This window comes from Colius striatus, chromosome 5 (genome assembly GCF_028858725.1).
Source record: "Colius striatus isolate bColStr4 chromosome 5, bColStr4.1.hap1, whole genome shotgun sequence".
Lineage (NCBI taxonomy): Eukaryota > Metazoa > Chordata > Aves > Coliiformes > Coliidae > Colius > Colius striatus.
The window spans coordinates 48,538,605-48,560,582 of record NC_084763.1 but is presented as its reverse complement, the minus strand read 5'-3'; the positions used below and the strand labels follow the sequence as shown (position 1 = coordinate 48,560,582).

The window sequence follows — 21,978 nt, the reverse complement described above, 5'->3', positions numbered from 1 at the left end:
CCTCTACTACCTCAGAGGTAAAGATAGCAAACTAATTTAACAAGCCACATTGAAACAGGAACCCAAACAATTTTTTGTGCACTAATCTTCTCCAACCTTAACAGGATTATTCACTCTAAGGAACAAATTAAAAGATGTCAGTAAGTATAAGCCTGTCAATAGTTGACTATAAATTTCAGACAAGTAATAGGACTACAAATACTATGTAACTATACAGAATTTCTCATGTTCAGTTAAACTGTTTTAAAAATTGACAAGAAAAAAATAAATTACATTCAAAAGCAACGCAGAATTAAAATCACTCCATATAAATCATTCAAATATATTTGCCTAGTAAAGGCCATTCAACAGTTCAATATTTAAAGTGTGCCATTTAAAAATGGAGAAGATATACTCAAAGTAATTTTTTTTAATGCCTAGCCAATAACGTTCCATCGGACTGAAAGGAGCAAAATTAAGAATCAGATTCACTTTCACTAATTCTATCTTTCGGTTAATTTTGGATTTAACTTACTCTGAATTACAGACTGAGCTAATGCTTTCTTCTATTTCTGGAGATATTCACTTACAAGTCATTTTAATATAAATACATCTATTAATATTTTGTTTTATTAAACAATGAGTCTCTAGTACATAGGACATTGTGTTCTGCCAGAATGCACTTGTATTATTTCAGACATTTAAGTTCCTTTCTGCTTTAGCTCTCCCATAATAGGAAAAAAAAGAAAACACCCCAAAGTTGCCAGAAATATAAACCTTTATCTGGTGACACTATAACATAGATTTTTATCTAGTGATACTCTAATGCCTTATCAATTAAAATAAAATTCAGGTGTAAAGCAAAAAAGCTGCTAAAACTAATTACATTATCTTTTCTCAGTATTCAAAAGAAGTGACTTAATGAGTATGAAAGTAAAGACAATGACTCATTAAACTATACTGCAAAAATCCTGCAGCACAGAAAGTTAAGAGGTGGATTCTTCTGTCACATGACACGCCCTTAGACAGAGTAGTGGAAAGCAGCTGAAGCTCTTGGCTCTACCATATGCATATGGCTCTGCCATATGCCCTCGCCTGCTGGCTGTGTTTTGAGTACCAGAGATAACACTCCCAGGTTACTCACCATAAGTGACCCACTAAAGAAAATGGATGGAAAATCTTTTTTCCTGTCCACTCTACCAGTTTGCCATTCTTGTTTCTGTAGTGCTTATGACCATATGGGTGAGCAAAGCTATTACATACTAACTCAGGAAGTGTATAGCAATAAAAGAAAGTATATAATTGATTGGATGACTGCAACAGTGATGTCAAATGCTTTAAAAAAACGGAAATACAATCTTACAATGGGATCTTTTGTAAAACATGCACAAAGATGACAGTGTTTAACGTACTTGTACTTCACCACTTGCACAATCTAGCTTCTCCCCTCCATAAAAAAGCTTTTGTCCAAGGATATAGACAAAGCTGCTTTTCCTATAGTAGAAAATTTAAACACCATATGAAACACTTTACTTCATACATGCTTACAAAGCAAGTTTACCTCAATTAGAAAAGAGTGGCCAAGTTTAACAACAGTGAAAAGTCAGCCAGTAAGTTTCCTTCACTCATTTTTTGCTCTGTTCACTTCATCATATAAAGCAATGACTCTTCCAGTAGATATAAGGTAGTATCTGTAACCTATTTGAGAAATTTAGCCAGCATCTTTTCAGCCATGCAGTAGTAGATTTACGCATTTATTTTCCCTCCTCTTTCATGGAAGCCGTACCACATTTGTTTAGTAATAAGTATGTTTGAATCCCACTAGTAGGAACATCAAGTTTATTCTGCATTCTTGACTTCTGGGCAACCCACAGTACAAGTCTGAATGCAGATTTGTGAAAAATAAAGTTGTTGGGAGTCATTTGTGAGGTCTCTCAAGGATTATTTGCTATAAATACCAAGACAGTACATCAAGAAAACACCAGGAAAATCTAAATTGCTTTCTCCAGTGGGAAACTGTCCTGTAACATTCCAACAGCTACAGCTTTCAAAAGTGCAGTATCACAAGAGTATAATTTCTTCAGCTGTTTTAGAAGTGTTATAGCAGAATAACTGATACAAGAGAACAATCTCTTAGCATCATGAGTACTGGAGAGCCCTCATTTAAGAGACCTTATTGTTTTAAATGATTTAACATATAGTCTACATCTCATTTGCCTCAGAGGCCAAAATATTTTTTTAAAGAGAGATTATCAACATCTCCATGGAACACTTCTATGTTGCCACCATTACAGTAACACTGTACATCTAAAAAGTCAGCTCCTATGAAACATAACTGATGGAGCAGAATGGTGCTGTTTGAACTCATAATAGCTTGAAGGTCAGGAACAAGTTTCCATTAGTTTAAGTCAATTTAAACTGAATAGCAATTCTTTTTCTACAGTGTACATTCTCAAAAGTACAGATCCCATAGCATTAAGTGTACTTTTGAGAGCCCACTGCTTACACAAAGCACCATAAGGCCAGGACCCATGGAAAGAGCAGATGGGAAAGTAAACACCACCTCTGATAAGACTCTGAAGTTACTCAAAAGTTTCTTAAGTTGTATCAACGGGCAACTCAAAAGCCTAAAAGACAGATTTAATTATATTTGATCAAATGGTACTCAAAAAAAAAGTAACATTCTACTATTTGAAAGTAAAGAAAAAAGCCAGAGCCATTAAGAATTTTTAAACTATGTCCATATTAATGACTCATCAAATACTATGGGTGTTTTTCTTAACAAGAGAAAAGAACAATTTGCAGGACACAGTTCTAAAACTCAGCAGTCATCAATTCCGTACTCTGTCAGAAAGGGTGTTTAAACACTTGACAAGAAAATGCAGAACTCCCACACAACTTCCAACTGTTGTCCTTTTGCTCTGCTGCAAAAGCAGATTTCACTCGTGTGAGGCTCTGCTTCTCTAATCGTTGCTTGTGGCAGCAAATTCTACGAGCATTTGTTATGTCAGTATTTCTTTGTTAGGTGTTAGAATAATTTCAAAAGATCTCTGGAGCTTATGAACTGCAATGCGTAAAAGTTTCTAACAACATGCAGCTGCAGAACACCAGCATTCAAACAGTATGAGCAATGCATCAGCATGATGCGTGAGTAATGTATCAGCACACTTACTGGTACACTGGAATTCTGGTATATGGGAATAAATTAAGGCAGCAAATCTCAGTGAAAACACAGCTAACTGGCCTAGGAAGCAACCATGGTATAGTATGAAGTCAGACACTAATTTCTATTAACTTGCCTCACTAATGTATCAAAGAACATATTCTGTCGTGCAACTGGTAGGCTCTATCCTTTCCCGAACACCCAAGCAGCTGTACTTCACACAGTTTAACAGGCAGCTGTTAACATTCGCATCTGCTTCTCAGAGCTGTCACCAAGTTCATCACTTACAACTACTGTTCCCAAGGTGCTGTGCTACTCGTGTGTCCCATAGCTGTTATTTAAAAAAAAAAAAAAGCCACAACAAAACACTAAATCCAACTTTTTTGCTCTTTACCCTTTTGGGAGAAAAAACTGCTTGCTCATCTTAGTAGAAAGGGAAGCGAAGAGAAAAAGTAATTTGCCACTTTAAATGAGTTAGCTACCCTATCTCTCCATGCACACAAGAATTTCCTTTGTGCAGAAAGGCAGAAGCCACATGGACACTTCTGCTTAACTGGAAGTTCAGCAAATGCTTTTATTAATTCATTCATGTCCCCAAATTAATAAAGCACACAGTCCAAAGGACTCAGCCAATAACTGTCTGTTTAGAAAAACACTAATTTATTTCATAAGAGACTACTGATACAGTCTTAAGATATAGCTAAGCTGGTATACTGGTCAACCACTATCAAGAGAAGCAACTCCATCTCCATTCCCCTCTGCCTCATGATACTGATGTGACCCTGCAGCAAGTTGATCAAAGAAACTAGAATGGCAATAAATTAACCTCATTGGGGCTTTAAAAACAAAATGAACAAAGTCTCCCATATTTAGACCCTTTAGATGTTTGCAGGTCACTGCAAAGTCAGTCAGAGATGCCTTTGAAGTGTCTGACTAACTAACAGGAGAGCAGGATCTTCTCTTTCAGAACCTGATAGCTCCTACAGAGGTTTAGCTGCATCATGAAACCTCAAAGGTGAGAAATACTACTTCCACAGGGAGAGAAGCAAGATACAAATAATGAAACCTTCCAACAGCCTGATTAGCAAAAAAGGGAACTTTCCTTGAAGGTTTAAGCACAAGTTGGTCAACAACTTTCAACAGGTCATTTGGTATTCCTGCTCATCCTGAAAGGCAGCACATTCACATCTGAAGTTAGAAACAGATGGAACAAGTTATTAAAAGTGTACAGTAAGAAGCTGTTTTATTGTAGAAGAATGCACAATTGAAACCTCAGGCTTAAGCCCTTGCTTCTTAAGAAACATCAACAGCATAAGAGAATGAGCAATATAGTGCCATAATGAGCAGAACATCAAACAACATACCTGAGGTAGACAGGGCCTTATGCTCTCAAAGGAAGAAAGAAGTACACCAAATAGCTCACAGAATAACAAAGACTGTTGAGATGAGGAAGGACAGCACTTATAAACAATAAGGGTCAAGGGAGAAACACAGTTTAAGTCCTTCTCTTGGACTGAAAAAATGATCTCTGAAGAAAAGGGTTTTGTTAGTATTTTGAGACAAATTATTTTAACAAAATATAAACACACGCAATATTTTATATTGGCAACATAAAATAAAGCACTTTCCTCACAGCTACTCAGTTGCTTATAACCACAGGAAAAAGGGTAACCTGCTAGGAGCTCATGCACCTACAAGACAAAACCTGATGACAGTCATAATGACTATGGCTTATCTCTGGCAACAGGCAAATCGAGGTAACTGCAAAAGAGGCACATCTAGGGAACCCAGCTATTGCACAGACTAAGGTGTGGATTGTCGACTTACAAGGGAGGCATTCACTAATTCTGATAACGCTGAAGGTCCTCCATCAGTCTGCATGGACAAGCACAAAAAAATGCCTGTCACTCTGCATTTAAAACATCACCTTACAGAACCAGAAAGAAGAGGGATATTTTGCTTTCTGTTTCCTCTCGATTGATGACAATAGAAGCATTGTGAGGCAAAGAACTAAGAAAACAGTCTTAGCTAGCTGGACTGCTATCTCTGACAATTTCCATTGTATTGTTAGGAAAATTAAGAACAATGCATTGTTCAGAGTGCTTATAGTTACTTCCTCCAAAATTTACAGAAAAAAAATACTAATTTTTTAGTAGAAAAACCTGGGTCAGGTATGGTGGGAATATCTTAATTTAAACAAGAAAAGATGCTATCTTCCTCTCCTCTGTAAATCTCCAGGGTGTATCAATACTTAAAATAAGTTATAACCCAGAAAAGTTATAAAACACTCAGAAACATATCAGCAAGGAGAGATCACCACCCACTCCTTCAAAAAAAAAACAACCCAACACAACACAACAAGAAAACCCCAAAACTGAGAACAACTTTCTTCAACTTGTAGCAAAACTGACATGGATAAAGCATGAGGTTTCCACCAAATCTAGTCACACTTCCACTTTCAGACCTTCCCACAGATTCAAGAGATGAGTTTTGGAAAAATCAAGTTTCTCAGGTTTCAGAAACAAAAGGACATGTCCCCACTCACTCAGCCATGTCCATCCCACAGTAACTTCTGTCTTGTTCACTGATGTGGTTAACCAAGAAATTAATAAGATCCAAAAAAAAAAAAAGACACATGGGAAAACAGATCCAACGCTATACTTTGTGGGAATAAGAGATTTTTCAGAATAGGCAAGTTCAACAATGGACAAACCTATTTCTGTGTCCACAGATGATCATAAAGGCAGTGAAGTCATCTGTATACTAAAAGTCTTTCCAGCACAGAATTTAAGTCACCTGAAGCAATAACCTGAAATGTGCCAGACAACTGGAAATACATGTGCTTTAATTAGTCTTGCTTGACTACAAATTATTAATTTACAGTCCTCAGAACTGGAGCTGGTAAGTAAAATTTGGGGGAAGGGGGGAAGAAACAAATCCAAAATGTTATAAAGTAGATGGCAAACCCCACATGTTTAATGAAGAGCAGTTTTACAGAGACCTGTGGCCATTTTCCCCGTTTGCTTTCACAGCTGTAGCACTGACAGGAAACTTCAAGTCATTTGTCTTCCCTGAGAAGTTGCAAATAAGCAAGTGATGAAACACATCGCATTTTGCAATACAAAAATTGAGGTCTTGTAAACTAATGGAACTAGGCTTTGGGGCTTTTGCTTGGCTTTTTTAAGTGTCTGAGTAACCGCAATGCAATTAAAACTTCAATACTTCTCTGTTCGGAAGCAGTCACTTGTAAATTTTGCAGCTCAAATATAATTTCAATATGTCTGTTAAGATAAATAAAATCTGTGGATGATATGGTATGGTAACAGAGAAAGAATCATAGAAGAAAGAAGCATCAGTGCATACAGCGTACAATATGTCCATCGTATGTTAAATAAAAGGTTTCGTGAAGCGACTAAGGCAGTATCACATGGTTTAGAAACACACTTTTTCTTTAAAAAAAGTGTCTACCAGAATATTCAAAGAATAAAAAGTGGGTCTTCAACAATGGACTAAGCCTATCCCCAGAAGCTTGGCTGAGCCATCTACCCTCAAAAGTCAAAACTAAATCTGATTTCTCTCCCCTCCTCTAACAATCTTCTGTAAGCATAATGTTATAAACCTATAACATACAATATTGTTGTATGATGTTCACAGGTATGTTTTACAAAACAGATGTCAGAACAGGTTCTAATGGTCCCTTTATATCCTACACAAACTATTGAGCAATTAAAGTGTTTTATACATATAAATGATAAGTTTTTACTTTATATAGAACTAAAAATTATTAAAAAGGAAAAAGAAAACCACAAACGAAACACTGAAAGTATCTCCACTGCTGGCTAGTATGACTACTGTTGTATAGGCAGCCATACGGATTAGTGGTCAAGCACCACGAGAATTAAGCGGTTACAGGCCCACTCCATAGAAAAGCCATGCAATTTTAAGTGAGAAGTTAGGTGTTTTGAGAGCTAGCATCTCACCAAGCTTTCAGTAAACAAATTAAAATACATGTATTTTCTTTTCTGATTCCTCAGATCTACTTAACAGGAAGCAGCTCAACTTAAGTATTTCCAACTGTACACTGATATGAAAACTGAAATGAAGGTAGGTTAAAGACCTACCTGACAGCACGTCAGCCAAGCTCCCCAGAACTTAAGCACAGGATTTAATTATTGGGTTTTTTAGCATCCAGAGGTGTATATTGAGTTAAAACATTTATAGATTGGATTGATAATTATAGATTGGACTAATAATTAACATGGGCAACTGAGTAAACCAGACCAACTTTTTCTGCAGTTTCTGATCTAAATCAGACTCTGAAGTCACTGCAATTATCCCTGATTGTAAAGTCTTTGAGTTCTGTGGTAATTCAAAAAGAAAGGAGAAAAAAATAGCCTACTACCTAACATTTGAGATCATAAGTTGAAATTCCGTACTTAAAGGCTTGCAACTATCTGTTCAATATAAAATTCTGTGTTTCCTGTAGAAGGCAACTGTGTAAGTAACAGGACACCAAAAATCTTATTCCAACCTATGCTAATTTCATTCCTTCAGATAAGATTCAACAACTAATCATAATTAAACCTTTAACATAAATCACCCTGCTTGTCTGCAGGTTCTTCTCAAAGTTTTCATAGCATGAGAGACTTCTTACAAACTGTTGAAACAAAGAGGTACAGCCTGTCAGAAATAAGAGGGTTGTGAGGGGATCAAGTACTTTGATTTTTCAAGTACAGCCTCCATCTCTAAAGGCCTGATGTCACAGTTAGATCAATCCAGACAGGGTCTGCTGAAGATGAACTGATCATACAGACGACATCTGGTCTTCCCATATATGGTACCACATTCAAACTAGAGTTGGTCTGACTATGAGCAGCACTACTGGATTAAGACTGTAAAAACCTCACTTAAAGTTTTGCTCCAGGAGTGAGATAAGACTCTCTCAGATGTAAGAGACAAACAAACGAACACAGCTGTAAGTGAACCAGTCCCTACAATAAGGAAGTTGCATTCTTCACCACATCCCTGCCCACCACACAAAACACCCGCGCAGTCTGTCTGGTACCAAGGGGGGAAGCAGGGAAAAACAGTGATAAGATGATGACAAGACATGGTAAGACAGAAGACAAACTCACAAATTATTAAAAAGTAAAATCAACTGACATAGTTGCTATGGCTTTCTGCCACGCAACATCATTTTGCATTGCTGAAAACTAAAAATGAAAGTCATCCCAATCTCTACATATCAGAGATCCATCCCAATTTATCAGTTAAAATGACATTATTAAATTGTCGTTAAATAATAATAATGCCTCCACAGCAAAAAGAGGAGAGGAAAAAGAATGTCAAATTCAGATACCTGGCACTAGTGCGCTCTGAAATTTACTGCTGATGGTTTGAGAGAAAGAGCCCACGCTAACACCCTCATGCACAGTGTACTCCAGATTACAAAGTACATACTAAAATACTGGGTAATTAAAAACCAAAACACAATCAAACCACCAAAAAAACACCCCGACCACACACAGAAAAGTTGTTTGGGGTTTGGGTTTTTTTTTGGATGAAGCAAGATTCACGAACACTTCTGACAAATGTAAAACTTTGACAATATTTTAAAAGAGTATGTTCAAATGGACTAATTATACAGAATCTATTCTATGCCAGGAATCTATTTTATGTAATACACTAGAATTTTTAAATTACATCAAAAGTGTTCATGTAAGAAAGCTTTCATTAAGAAAAGACTCAAATAAGTTACCAGCACTTAGTACAGAGGAATGCATTTATAGTACTCTTGTTACACAATGTGAGGGAGTTTCGAAAATAACTGTCAAACTTCATTAAGATGAATGTTATGCTATTTAAAATTACTAAAACATTCCAGGTTTTTTTTTTTTTTACTATCCCATGCAATAAGACAAACTGGTTAGCAGTACATTATAGCTGAGACGGCAAGAATTTGCTAATAGTTTCATGCTGATTAAGCAACATGCAGTAAGCAGTGCCCTGCCGATCACTACTGCAAACACAGCCCTCCCCCATGCTGTTGAATTGTAATTCCGTGCTCAGCATTCAGCGGACCAGCTGGAGCCACCAGCCTTCAGAGAACATTCGCATTGAAACTACAAGTTATAAAGTATTGCAGAACTATCTGCCCAGCTATTAAAAAAAAATTGGTTTTAAGGGCATGTATGCATTAAAAATCTCTTCTTGAAAGTGGACAGAAAGCAGTTGTTCAGCTGCAGAAAACACAGGCTGAATAAACTGAACTTTCTGGGAGCCTCCCAGAAAAATACATACTAGGGTAAAGGGTGTGTTGTTTTTCTACTACAGTCACGAGTAAATAATGCACCTTTAGATGCCTGTTGCATTTTTTTGATGAGTTAGCACAGTCTCACAACGAAGTGACATTAAAAGCATTACTATGTCTGGAAAAACAATAATTTGCCATGAATAAACCTGATAGAAATCAGTGGTAGAGTATTCTTGTATATGGTAATTTTAAACACATTTGTTTTTCTGTGCTGCTTTCTAGATGCATTTCCATTGAGGTCCTCTAAAAATGGGAACTAAAATGAACTGCAGGCACTGCAGGAGCTGAGGTTAACAGGTCCCACGAGGGTCTGTAAAGCAACAGTACTGAAAGTTGATCAGCCATCTGCCCAGAGAGCTTCTTGCAACACAGTTGCCAATAAACAGAGCTTGTTCTGCTTGATGACTATGAAGACTGTGCTGTTCAGTCACATCCAGTACAACAGCTATGTTAAAAATATTAAACTTATTGGGAACTTCAAATATTTGAAGAGGCTTCAAGCTAACACTACTCTAAATGCTTTTATCTTCACAAGAGTGGCAACTGAGTATACATAGGGTGATTAACTACATCTTCTAAATAACACTTATCGGAAGTATTGCTAGTTGTGCTTTTTAGATTGCCATTGAAATGGGAGATTAGAGGATGGGCAAATAATCTGGCAATAGCACAGCAATAATAACCCACAACAAACCTCAAGGTAAGATGCGCCTTGCAGCCATGTTTCTCGAAGCTGGACAAGAGATAGAAGAAGATGTTCACCTGTTAAACTCTAAGAACAAATGTATGCTCTACATTTTAGTATCATAATCATCTACATTGATTAGAAATTGAAGTTTTATGGTACAGAGCTTTTGGCCATACTGCCATACCATAACAAAATGGATCTGCAAGAAGTTACAAATATCAATTTTCACAAAAAACAAAAATCATTCTTATCATAAAGTATGTCTGTATTGAGATGCTTAGCATAACAAAATAATACTAAAAGAGCTCCCTAATTACAAAGGATTTAGAACAAAAAAATATTTTTTTTGATACCTTGTTTCTGTAAGCTTCTTTCTCCACATAAACCTTCCCTCAAATATCACTGAAGCTTACTAATTATATGAAAGCCATTCTGATACACTACTCATTTTTTCACATACATAAACATAACTTAACTAACAATTATTAAAACTGTGACATTGAAATTAGATGTTGAGCTCTCGTTTCTTCATTTAGCTCATTATTAAAGTGTATTATATAAAATTTCTTAATTTTAACATCAAAAGCCATTTTTACCTGTCAGGTTTCAACAGTAAACAGACATTCCAGTCTAAAAAACACTACTCTCTATACTGCATTATCCTTTACTAAATCTGCATTCAGATTCAATATTCTCTCATGCTTACCGTGTATCGCTGAATATAATTAGTGGGTTCCGTGACAGCAAGATTTTGTACAAGGTGCAAGACTGTCACTGTAAAACAACCCAGAATAAATATTGTAACTTAATTTCCAAAGGAATCTTTGGTGTTTTAGGATACTGCATTTCTTTGACATCTTTACTTTCTCCCAGTACTTTGGAAAGGATATTCACCAGTCTGACTGAAGCAAACAAACCTTAAAGCAAAAAGTAACAGGGAAAAAAAGGCATTGAAATGAACATATTTCTTGTCTTTTCCAATACTTTAGATGTGTTTTGTGCTTTAAATCCTTCAAACCAAGGAAAATACTTCTAATTTTGGCACTTACAGAAATTATGCTCACAGATTCACTAGAAAAGCATTTTAAAGTTTAATTCCCATTACAAGTTGGGCCCTTAAGAGAAGTAGAAGCTGACAGTTTATGTATTGTCACCTCCAGAATACATGTTTAGTTTGCCTGTTAAAGTTTCCAAATAAACCATAAAAATCCCACATATATTAGCATCCATACTGGAGAGTAGAGAGGTTGGAAGAACTGAAGACAAAACATTACAAGTCCTTTTCGGAAGATGCTGTCTCCACAATACACATGCTACAGCACACAATCCAAACTTTGAAGTTTTCTAGGGGCTGCTTGAATCCCCTCACACTCATGTGTTTTAATGACTTAAGACAAAAAGACATCTACTACTGCATGATGCATGACTTTTTTTTCTAGTAATGAAGGATAAAGTAGAAAGTCAAGTCTCTTGCAAGGCAAGACATAGAAACAACAGTTCAAGTAAGGATTTCAGCTTAAAATTCTACCTTAAAACACATAATAGTAGGAACAAAGTAAACATTAGTAGTTGGCACATTTAAACAAATTTAAACAAAGTAGGCATGCTTCCTTTTGTAGCTGCTGAAGATCACACACAAAAAAGTCTGTAAGTAGTTATGCCACAGTGCTTCTACAACATTTATTTTAACTGAACAACCTACAATCACTCTAACATCACAATTCTGTTCTGCAAAAGTGTACAAAATAGTAGCATGAATATTTTTAGAAATGCATTCAACCCACAGTGCCCAACTTCAAGAAGTTAGAGGTTTAAGGTCACTTTTGAGGACTTTTTTTTAAATGCTAAAGGCAAGTACACAGTTGTACTGTTAAAGACTACCTCAAAATCACAGAAACATTCAGCAACAGGTTATATGTGCTGCTTACAGCAGGACTAAGCAAAGCAATAAAACTCTCATGGGAATCTCAGCCAGGTTCCATCTTTCCCCCCCATTAAAGCAACTAAAAAGAGACATATTTGTCCCTTGACAGTATTTCTTAGTCTGTTTATTTACTTGCAGACAGTTTGTTGGCACCCAGTTTTAGAGCAGAAAGCATGAAATGCTCAGCTCATGCATTTCTGCAATTCTCCTTCCCCTTTATTTTCCTTACACTAGCAAGAATTTCTTTCATTTTTAAGAAGAGCTATTTCTGCAATTCAGCACCTAGACTAAATAAGTATACTTTTGCAATTGACTGTGTGTTACTTTAACACCTGTTTTAATGTTGAAAGTCTGCAACTACTATTTTATTTCAATTACATTATATATTAAACCAGTAACTTTTTTTCTCAAATGATAGTTAAGAATATATAAAAATACTTAGTATTTATCACATTTTATTTACTTTACAACAATTCTGAGGTTACACTCAAGCTCAGATCCAACCATACAAAGGACAACAGAGAAGCCTGGTCCTCAGTGCTCAAATCCAAGTTTAACGTAAAACATGGTGAAGTAAAACAGCAATTTCAGGACAGACAGTAAGGAAGAATTGCAAAAAGATGATGTGAGAGCAGAATATGCATATGGAACCCCTGAGACCACCTATGAACACATATTTAAATACATTAAAGCTACATTCAGAAAAAAAAACTTGCCTCAAATTCTCTTGCAAATAAAGAAATTGTCAGTTTAACATCTTCTTAGCCTATAAAATTTTCTTTATTTGTTTTAATAAACAACGTTTCAAAGATGTAGCAGCTAAAAAGCACTCTTAGAGCCCTCATAAACATTGTATAGGGTATCAACACACCTGAGGTTTGGGCAAAATCTGCTGAGGCTTTAGAGCTTCACAAAGCAAGAAAAGAATAAGAGTTTAGAGCTAGATTTTAGCAAAGCACCTGGGATTTGTGTTTGGTTTAAAACAAGGGGGGAAAAATATCAACCTAACATCAGCACATACACAAGCTCTGCTCAATCGATGGTTACAGTAGCAACTTATGAACTAGGTAAAAAAAGAAACAGATGCAATACCTTGATGCATCACCACCCACAAACTGCTGCAGGAATCAGTGGTTTCAAACTTGGGAAGAGAATGAACTGAGACAGCCCTCTCCTCGTGAGAAAAGCGTGGAAGAACAACAAGAAAAAATATTGCTGAAGTTTTACTTCCTCCACCCTAAATGTCCTACCTTCTCAGGCAGTCACATGAAGAACAGACTCCTTCAGGGTGGTAAAGGCAAGAGGAAGGAAAGTACATAAAGCCAAAGGCTTAGGTACAAGACTGATTAGGATCTGCTACGGGCATAAGCATGAGTGGTTGAGCTCAGCCAGCAAAGCAGCAATGAGTGAAAGGTTAGGACAAGACTGTAACAGCTAGGCCATTGGCAGGGCCACACAGCGTCTTCTCCAAGAGCTCAGGCTCCAGCTCCCCACCTAAAGCAATACAACCACAGAGCCTGGCTGTGAAAAGCGTGCCTAGGAGGAAGTATGAGGTCCCCTGGCATAGCTTGTGGGTGTGAGCACTAGGTAATAATACATATTATGGTACAGAGCCTTAGGGTAGTACAAAGATGCCATGAAAATGTAAGAATGCAGCTCCCGAGAGGGAGGATAAAGACAAAGTCACAGCCAGGACAACTGGATTTATTTGGAGGATTACAAAAAGACAATACTGATGAGTACACGTGATGAAGTTTTTGGCAAGAAGTTTAAAAGTTGGTATTTGCACTATGAGGTGCAAATCAATATCAAAGTGCTATCAAGAAAACAGAACAGGGTCTGATATATTTTATATATCTAGAATATAATGTGTATATACATACCCAATACAGTCCCTTTTCTCTAAAGCACAAAGTAGCTATGCATGACTATTATCTCTTCAAACTGCAAGCAGATAACCAGGAATTGACATGAATAGCATCAAGCACGCTTGTGGATCATGGGGATGGGGTGGAGGGGAGGGTGATGAAGCACCTTTATAAATTCCAACTTGAAAAGCAGCTAAATCAAAGTCATTCAAGAGCTTCAGATTTAGGGTTACAACTCTTTACCGTAGGATAAAGCTTCTTTGAAATACTTAAGGAACAAAAAATGGTTATGTGCAACACAGTATAAAGTTTCTGTTGCAGCATGAATCATTTCTAAACTGATAATCTATCAAACTACCCAGGAAAGTAACGTGTATACAACAACACTATTAGATATGTTGAACAACTAATTTAGAGTCCAGCAAGTTTGTATTTTTGTTTTATCAGAGGTTTTAATAGAACATTTCTTTACACTAGCACAGTTGTTGCAGAAGTCTCATCATGTGAAAGACATTAAAAAGCCAAGTGTGTCTTCCAACCCATCAGATTTGCAGACTTCACACTAGACTATGACTATATAAATTGCAACAAAAGAGTATGGATGGGCTGTTGACATACTTGATCACAATATCGCCTTAAGCCAGCACCACTCCGGCTCAGTTGTGTATTGGTAATAAAATAACTGTAGAGCCAGGTGGTGACTGTAGCAGCAAAGTGACTCAACTGAATGGAAATCCAGGAAAGCAAGAGAAACATGGCAACTGCATATGCTAGACACAACCATAATACATACATAGTACTTGTGACAAGGGGCAACAGGTACAAGCTGGAATTTAAGAGGTTCCAAAGAAACACGAGGAAAAATTTCCTGTAAGGGTGATGGTGCATTGGAAGGGGCTGCCCAGATGGGTTGTGGAGTCTCCTTCTCTGGAGACATTCAAAACCTACCTGGATGAGTTCCTGTGTTACCTACTCTAGGTGGTTCTGCTCTGCAAGGGGAGTTGGACTGGATGATCTTTCAAGGTCCCTTCCAGCACTTGAGATTCAGCGATTCTGTAACTCTTCAGCACTGCATTTAAGCGTAATATGAGGAGGCTACTTCAACGAACTGGATGATCCAAAGACCATCCAGAAGCTCCAGGCAAACCATTAAAAAAGGGAACAACTAAAACTATGTTAATTAAATTCAAAGCACAACATGTAATTTCAGATTTAAGGCAGGAGCCAGTAAGCCCTAACCATGAATTTGATTACAAACAGGAGTTGAAGCCAGATAATTTAACATCAAAACCCAACATAAAGCTAGAAGCTCAAATCATTAGCCAGCTCCTCAACTTTTAGCTTTCATTTACAGAACTGTTTTATCAGACAGAGAATTAGAATTAGTTGAAATACAGACTCCAAACACCTACGCCAGTCTTCAGAGCACCATTCTACATAAGCTCTAAGTGTCTGGCCAAAGAGTTCACATCAGACAGGACAAGTCGATAAAAACTGTTGAAAGAGAGGGGAAAAATATACCTAGATTAAGGTTGCCTTCTCAACAATCTCTCAGCTATTTCAGCATCAACAATTACAATATCAGCTTAAAAATCAGAAGTCCTCCGTATGCTGTACTAAATGCACACCCAGTAGCATACAAGGTTTTTGCAAAGCCTTCACACGGGAACTATGCCAGTCACTGCCCATACTTTGCATCTCTTCCGTGCTATTATCAGTACTATTATCTCATTTTCCAGATGAGGCCAGCAACTACACACTATTTAAAATACAGAAATAACAAACAACTAAGAGTTCTACATTTTCTGTTTGTTCTGTTTCCTACTACTCTCATTCTCCATGCTTATTTCATCGCTTCTCACTGCATCACTTCTGACTGCCTTTCTCAGAACTAACTCAGAAGTCTGATAAACTAAGATAAACTAAATTCAAAATTGATAAATGTAATGTAACACTAACTGGCCTGATTAATCATCATCACAAAAGCCTTTTGAAAGTCTTCAGTTACTCCTATTCTGATTTTCTGTCCAAAAGTACTGTCCTTTAGCTCTAGAATAAACCCCACATCAAGGCAAAACCCATTTCTATCAGTTTTAAAATCAAACATTTCTAGCAAGGCACAACAGAGAAATATCAGCTATTTGGGCACTGGACACACATAGATTTTTACTTTCTTTTTAAGCACAAACATCTACTATTCCAGAGAGAAGAGCCCAAAACAAGTGTTCTGCATTTTATTCTAATGAGTCACACGTTCTCTACCATTTTGTCACTTTGCTGTGAAACAAATTATACTTTCTTCAGAATTCTACAAAATAACAGCACATTGATTCCATAGGCAAGTACTGCAACATTAAACAACTCCCTAGATAGTGTCTGTGTAAAGACATAGCAAATGCAACTGTTTATCTTCAGAGTTATTTGCGAGAACATGATATGATCAAATATTCTCTAATGGGTTTTTGTTTATTACAAAGCAATTAAAGTTTGTTCTAAGTCTGGAGGTTCCTGACCTGAAACTGACAGAAGCCCTGCCAAAGGAGATCAAGTAAGTCTCTGGTATCTCCAGCTGCTTTCAGTTTAGGCAGCAGTCAGACAAAACACTCATTCCTTTCCCTAGAGCTGCTTTTCTGTTTAAGCAGTTCCTCCACCATCCATAAAGATTCTGCCTTCACTCCTGCTGATGGTGTTATTTTGCACTGCTTCAAAAGAAAAGGTAGGTGGGAGAGCAGGCACCAAAACTCATATTGCATACCAGATAGTGCACCTTTCCAGACTTAAAAAATAAATAAATACAATTCCATAGTATGACTGATATTCCTTAAGTAGTGAGGAAGCTTCATCTTGAGCTTCACTTGAGCTAGTAAGTGGTTCTAACAGGATGAAAGACACAGGTTTATTAATGTACATTGATACCTTGGAGGTTCCACATAATCATTTTCTGCGTGAAATTAAGGAAAACGGGGGTGAAAACTCAGAAGACTGTGTTGGCACTTGCAGAATTTTAATAATGCTGTATTTGTTTGTTTCAATTCTGAAAGCACAACACAAAACTGCAACTACTAAGTAGTTCTGATCTGTAGCTTACTCAGCTGAGCATCCTGACACCAGTATGGGAACAAGCCAGTCAAATAAAACCAACTCATCTCTCAAGTGACGATTTTTCAACAATAATAGTCCTGTTGTTGTGGGGTTTTTTGAAGATGATCAATCTGATTTGCATGAGAGAAATTCAGAGGAGCATACAGGTTGTAGGTAGAGTTAGTGGGACACAGTGCCTTCCCATTCTGGAGTACTTAAATCCAGAATTACTTACTTGGACCAAGAGGGACAACTAGTTGATAGATTACATTACACATTAAAAATATCAGGACAGAGCTGATCACAAACAACACTACTGTAAAGTGCAACTATTCAGACCAGTTGTCACTGGGCAGAAAAAAAAAAAGCCAGGAAAAGTATTCCTGAAAGATTCTGGACAGAGAGCATGCAGAACTACTCAAGAAACTTAGAAAACAAGCTGTTCACAAATTTCTAGGAGCAGTTACTGGCATTACCAAAAAAAAAAAGTTTTAACATCTTACAAAATTCTTTAAATGACAGGCAGCCAAAAGCTTTATAATTCAAAGTTATTCTTCACCTCATTATAGTGGACATATTTCAGAATTTAACATCACTAGAATAACAAATGCTGATTTTAAGAAGAGATTAAAAAGATAGTACTCAAAGCATAATTCAAAAGATGACATCATACATGTCACCATGGATCTGCAAAGCAGGTCAGTTTCGTCAAGAAAAAACTTGTATGTAGCATCCTTCCTTCACAGTGCCAAATTATTTATTCCTGGGGTAAACGAAATACAAATAGCATTAAATTTCTTACAGTAGAAGCAAATTCATTCTGGGCCCCACAAAACTAGTAACAGCCATTTATTTTAGAGGTTTAATGTTTGACCAACAAGGCAATCAAACAGTAACGGCCTGACACCAGTCTTTCAACTAAATGGCAAAGTTGGGAATGCAAAGATCCCTAGAAGATATGTTCTCACATCTTCTACAGAAACACAGAAAATTTTCTCAATCTACTAAAAGTAACAGCAATCCCACAGAAACTGCAGAGGTAAGACAAAAAGATCTCTTTGTGAGATCTTTACTACTCAGAATTAATCAAATGAAACCAACTATCCTAGTGATAATCCCCTTTAGTGCTTCACAGTTTATGCAATAGTCAATTACTAAAGAGGATGAAACACCGAACAATCTTTGCAAATAGGTCACTGTCTATATTTATAATGACTAAAACCAGACAGCTACTCAAAGTAACTTTTAATAAGCATAAAAAATAGCATTAACACAGTGTATGTATTTTACATACATTCTATGTCTCCTATTACAGAACAGGTAACACCCACCAGAAACAAAGTTATTTCACATAGGTTATGCACTGGCATTGCTGAAAGCAGATCTTAATTTCTGTCTGTAACAATTTTGTTCCAACGTATCATCCTCAAAAAGATTACACCTAATCATTCTTGACATGATCTCTGAATCTACCCACCTTTTTTCCCGTCTGCATGCCTTCTCTCTCTAAACTTGTTAGTAGAGTTTACCTGCAAACATCACTCAAAGCTCCTTTTCAAGACCACTTCTACTGTCTTCCATTTTTACTTCAACTTTTCTTTCCTGTTCAGGCATGCCTAAACATGTAAATTTTCTTCTTCAAAACAACTACTCAGGGCTCTGCTTCATCTGCTGGGACTTCCCACATGCTTTTTCACACACTGTCCATCTTCTGATACAGATTTCTCCTATCTTGAAACTCTCCTCCCCCACCCCCCCAATTCCTGGCCTTTCTGAGAGCATTTCCTGTCCTTTCTATGATGATCAGGACCATCATACCTAACACCCTTTTCCTAAAACTGTATTTCATTTCATTGAATCTCACGGTTTCAAGCACCACCACGTCAGCAATTCTTACATGCAGCTGTGCACTCCTGAGCCATTTCACTCAAGTCTAATTCTCCCTACAGTTACTGTCTCCACTGGAGATTTCAGTCTGGTTAAACTGGAACTTGCTTCTTCAAGACTTACTTCCTCTAATTACCAACAACTGCCTTCCAACAGTTTAAGTTCATAAACTAACAGCTAATTCTTGCCTTATGCACCAGAGTTGTACCCAACAGTTTGAATTCCTCTGCAAAAAACGTTAAGATTTTTCATTACCTAGATTTGATCTTTGCCTTGCCCAGATCATTTGCTTACATCTTCATTAGCAAAGTCTTCTGCTCACGCTATCATCTCTCCTTCATTTTGTGTGATATTGCAGATGCTAAAAAAAATCCTTCCTTTATGCACTACTTTGGAGACTCTGGATCTCCCAGTACTTCCACAGCCAGCAAGTCTATGGGCTCAAGACTGTACAGATGCATAACCTGCACTTCGTTACTGGAAAGGAGAAGGAGCATAATCTTTTAGAAGAATCTCTTAACAGAAGCATTCTTTTGCATGTCATACATTTGTACACAGGACACTGAAAACACACTGAAGGTTGGGCTAGTGCTGAATATTATCACCTCAACCCCTCAAAAAAACAAATCACCTACACAAAGGTATTAAGGTCATTCTATCCCATAATCTTACAAATTTAAGAGAAAGCACCTGTAGCTTAGAGTTTATTATAATGCAGACTGCATAAAACTGAATTCCACAGCAGGCAGGGGAGAAAGAACCACAGTCAGTCTTGTGAAATGAAATCCTGTTTGTGCGTGAAAGCTGGGAACTTGATGTTCTCACTACAGACTAAGAGCAATAAAAACAGCTTTCTAAGCCATTAATTTCTGCACAGCTGATTTCTACTAAACAATGCTCATTATTGAAAGAATTCTAAAAAAAATGCCAGGCTGTTCCAGTGAGAAGGCTGGCACTCTGAATATCTAGACTGAGCTAACAGTGACATCAGTGCTACTACTGCTTTAATCCCCATGGCTACTAAATGTCAAACATTTTCATTGCATTTAAAGAGTTTGTGACTACACATAATGAGATTAACTTTTAAAATTCAGTTTTAAAATCAAGAAAACTGTAAAACACAGTGAGCATCTGCCTTCTTTTCACCCAAGACCACAGTAATGGCAAGGTCTCCAATAACATCAGTCAGAAACTGCCATGCTTTTTCCACAGTCAAAATACTGCATTTCTAGGCTTTGCAATTTTTAAGCACTGTGAAAACACTCATCTTCACAGCATCCATAACCCAGTGAAGTCTGCATAGACACCCCACTCAAACTCAAACTTATAAAGAGTAAAGTGTATTTGAGAGGGTGGGAATGTGGAGAAAGGTGAGAAGACTTTCACTGCATCAACAGTCACAAATTCCAATGGAAACAGAGCAACAAGTCTTATAAGTCTTATATTTATTATTGTTTAACAAAAGACACCCAAGTAACTGTCTTACAATATAAACTTTTGTGTGGTAAATATTTAAAATAGGGTATATTTTTTCAACATTCCTTAGCATTTTCATGGTTTTTTTGGCAACCAATTACTATGGCAGTATATGAGCTACTACACATCCCTCAAAGAACTTGATGGATAAAATAATTACAGTAGTTCCCTATCAATTACAATGAGCTAAGACATAGATGCAAAGAAAGTGCAAGAAATCTGATCAATCTTCACATGAAGTGAGAAATCACTAAAAAAAAAATAAATTCAGTAATCCTTTTTGGGAGGAGGGGCAGGAGGTAGAATTGTTATAAAATATATAAATGTTAAGAGGCATTAAGTTCTGTGACTAGAGAAACCCTGAATTTCAAGAATGAGCCTAGATTAGGATATTGAAAAGCTATGAATTCTGAGTTATTTCTATAATATACATATAAGCTCATACTACACAAATGATCCAACAAAAGATCTTCCAATACTAGTCCACTAAGCAGCTCCATCTCAACTAAATCTTATGAGCAAAGTCCCGATTCCCAGCTTTCCATGATAAAATTTTTACTTCTGAAGTTAGTATCAACTTTTATTTGAATATCACACTTGAGTGAGTTCCTTTGGTACTCTGAATACATGGTGGCAAATGCAATTTACTGTAGTGATTAGTTTGTACCAACACAACAAAAGTTTCCCATAACAGAGTAAAAAAAGTGCAAGACTAGAGAGATTTTAACTTCAGAATTTTAAAATCATTTAACATTTCCCTACAGAAAGAGGAGGTGAGGGTGAGGTTGGGGGAATTATCTGTATACACACATACATAATTATGTATATGTACACGTACATTCAAGAACAAATCTGGATTACAACAGACTAATTAACTTGGTTACCAGAAGTGACCTGATTATCTAAATCAAAGTGCTAATCTTTTGTTAAGGGTGGGGGAAGCCACCAAAAAAAAAAAAAAAGAAAGACTTAAAACATGAGAGAAACTAACTTACTACAGAAAAAGACCATCAATGCTCAGTTTTAGCCTGAAGTGGGAGTACATCATTCCTGAGATTCTTCCATACTAATTAACAAACTCACATGTTTTGAGTTTTAATCCAGAGTAAAGTTGTGAGAAGCAGAATTGGCAAGGATGACTCATTAAAACAAGAGCCTACAAGTAAAATAATCAAGCTTGTAATTAAATTCCATATAAATCTTCAGTGTACCATTTTTAAACTATTAAACCCACTAATACATCCATTTAAAGCTCTTACCCTATCTACATGCGTACTTAGGAAAAGCTGACAGTAACTAGCACTATTCTTTCAACAAGCCAAGAAGCGAGGAGTTACTGAAGTAGGCTCCCTTTCTCTGGAAGAAAATATAACCCAAATTCAGCATCATCTCAAAGCAATCTTAATAAAGAACAAAAGCATTTCTGTAACATTCAATCACAAGACAATGTAAATGGAATTAATCCCCGAAGCAAAGTACTTCTGCAAGGAATAGAGCTATACACATCAACAGTTTAGACTTCAATATTCAGTTCATGCTGAGATACAACATTGTAACTTAAAGAATCTGAATTTATTAGGAATTAATCTCAAAACAGTA

General features: G+C 36.7%; 1 protein-coding gene across 8 annotated transcripts in view; it reads right to left on the bottom strand.

Moving 5' to 3' along the window:
* The window catches only part of ARHGAP12 (Rho GTPase activating protein 12), a 78,060-nt gene that overhangs the window by 49,415 nt on the left and 6,667 nt on the right, over positions 1-21,978 (bottom strand). The window lies entirely within an intron of this gene.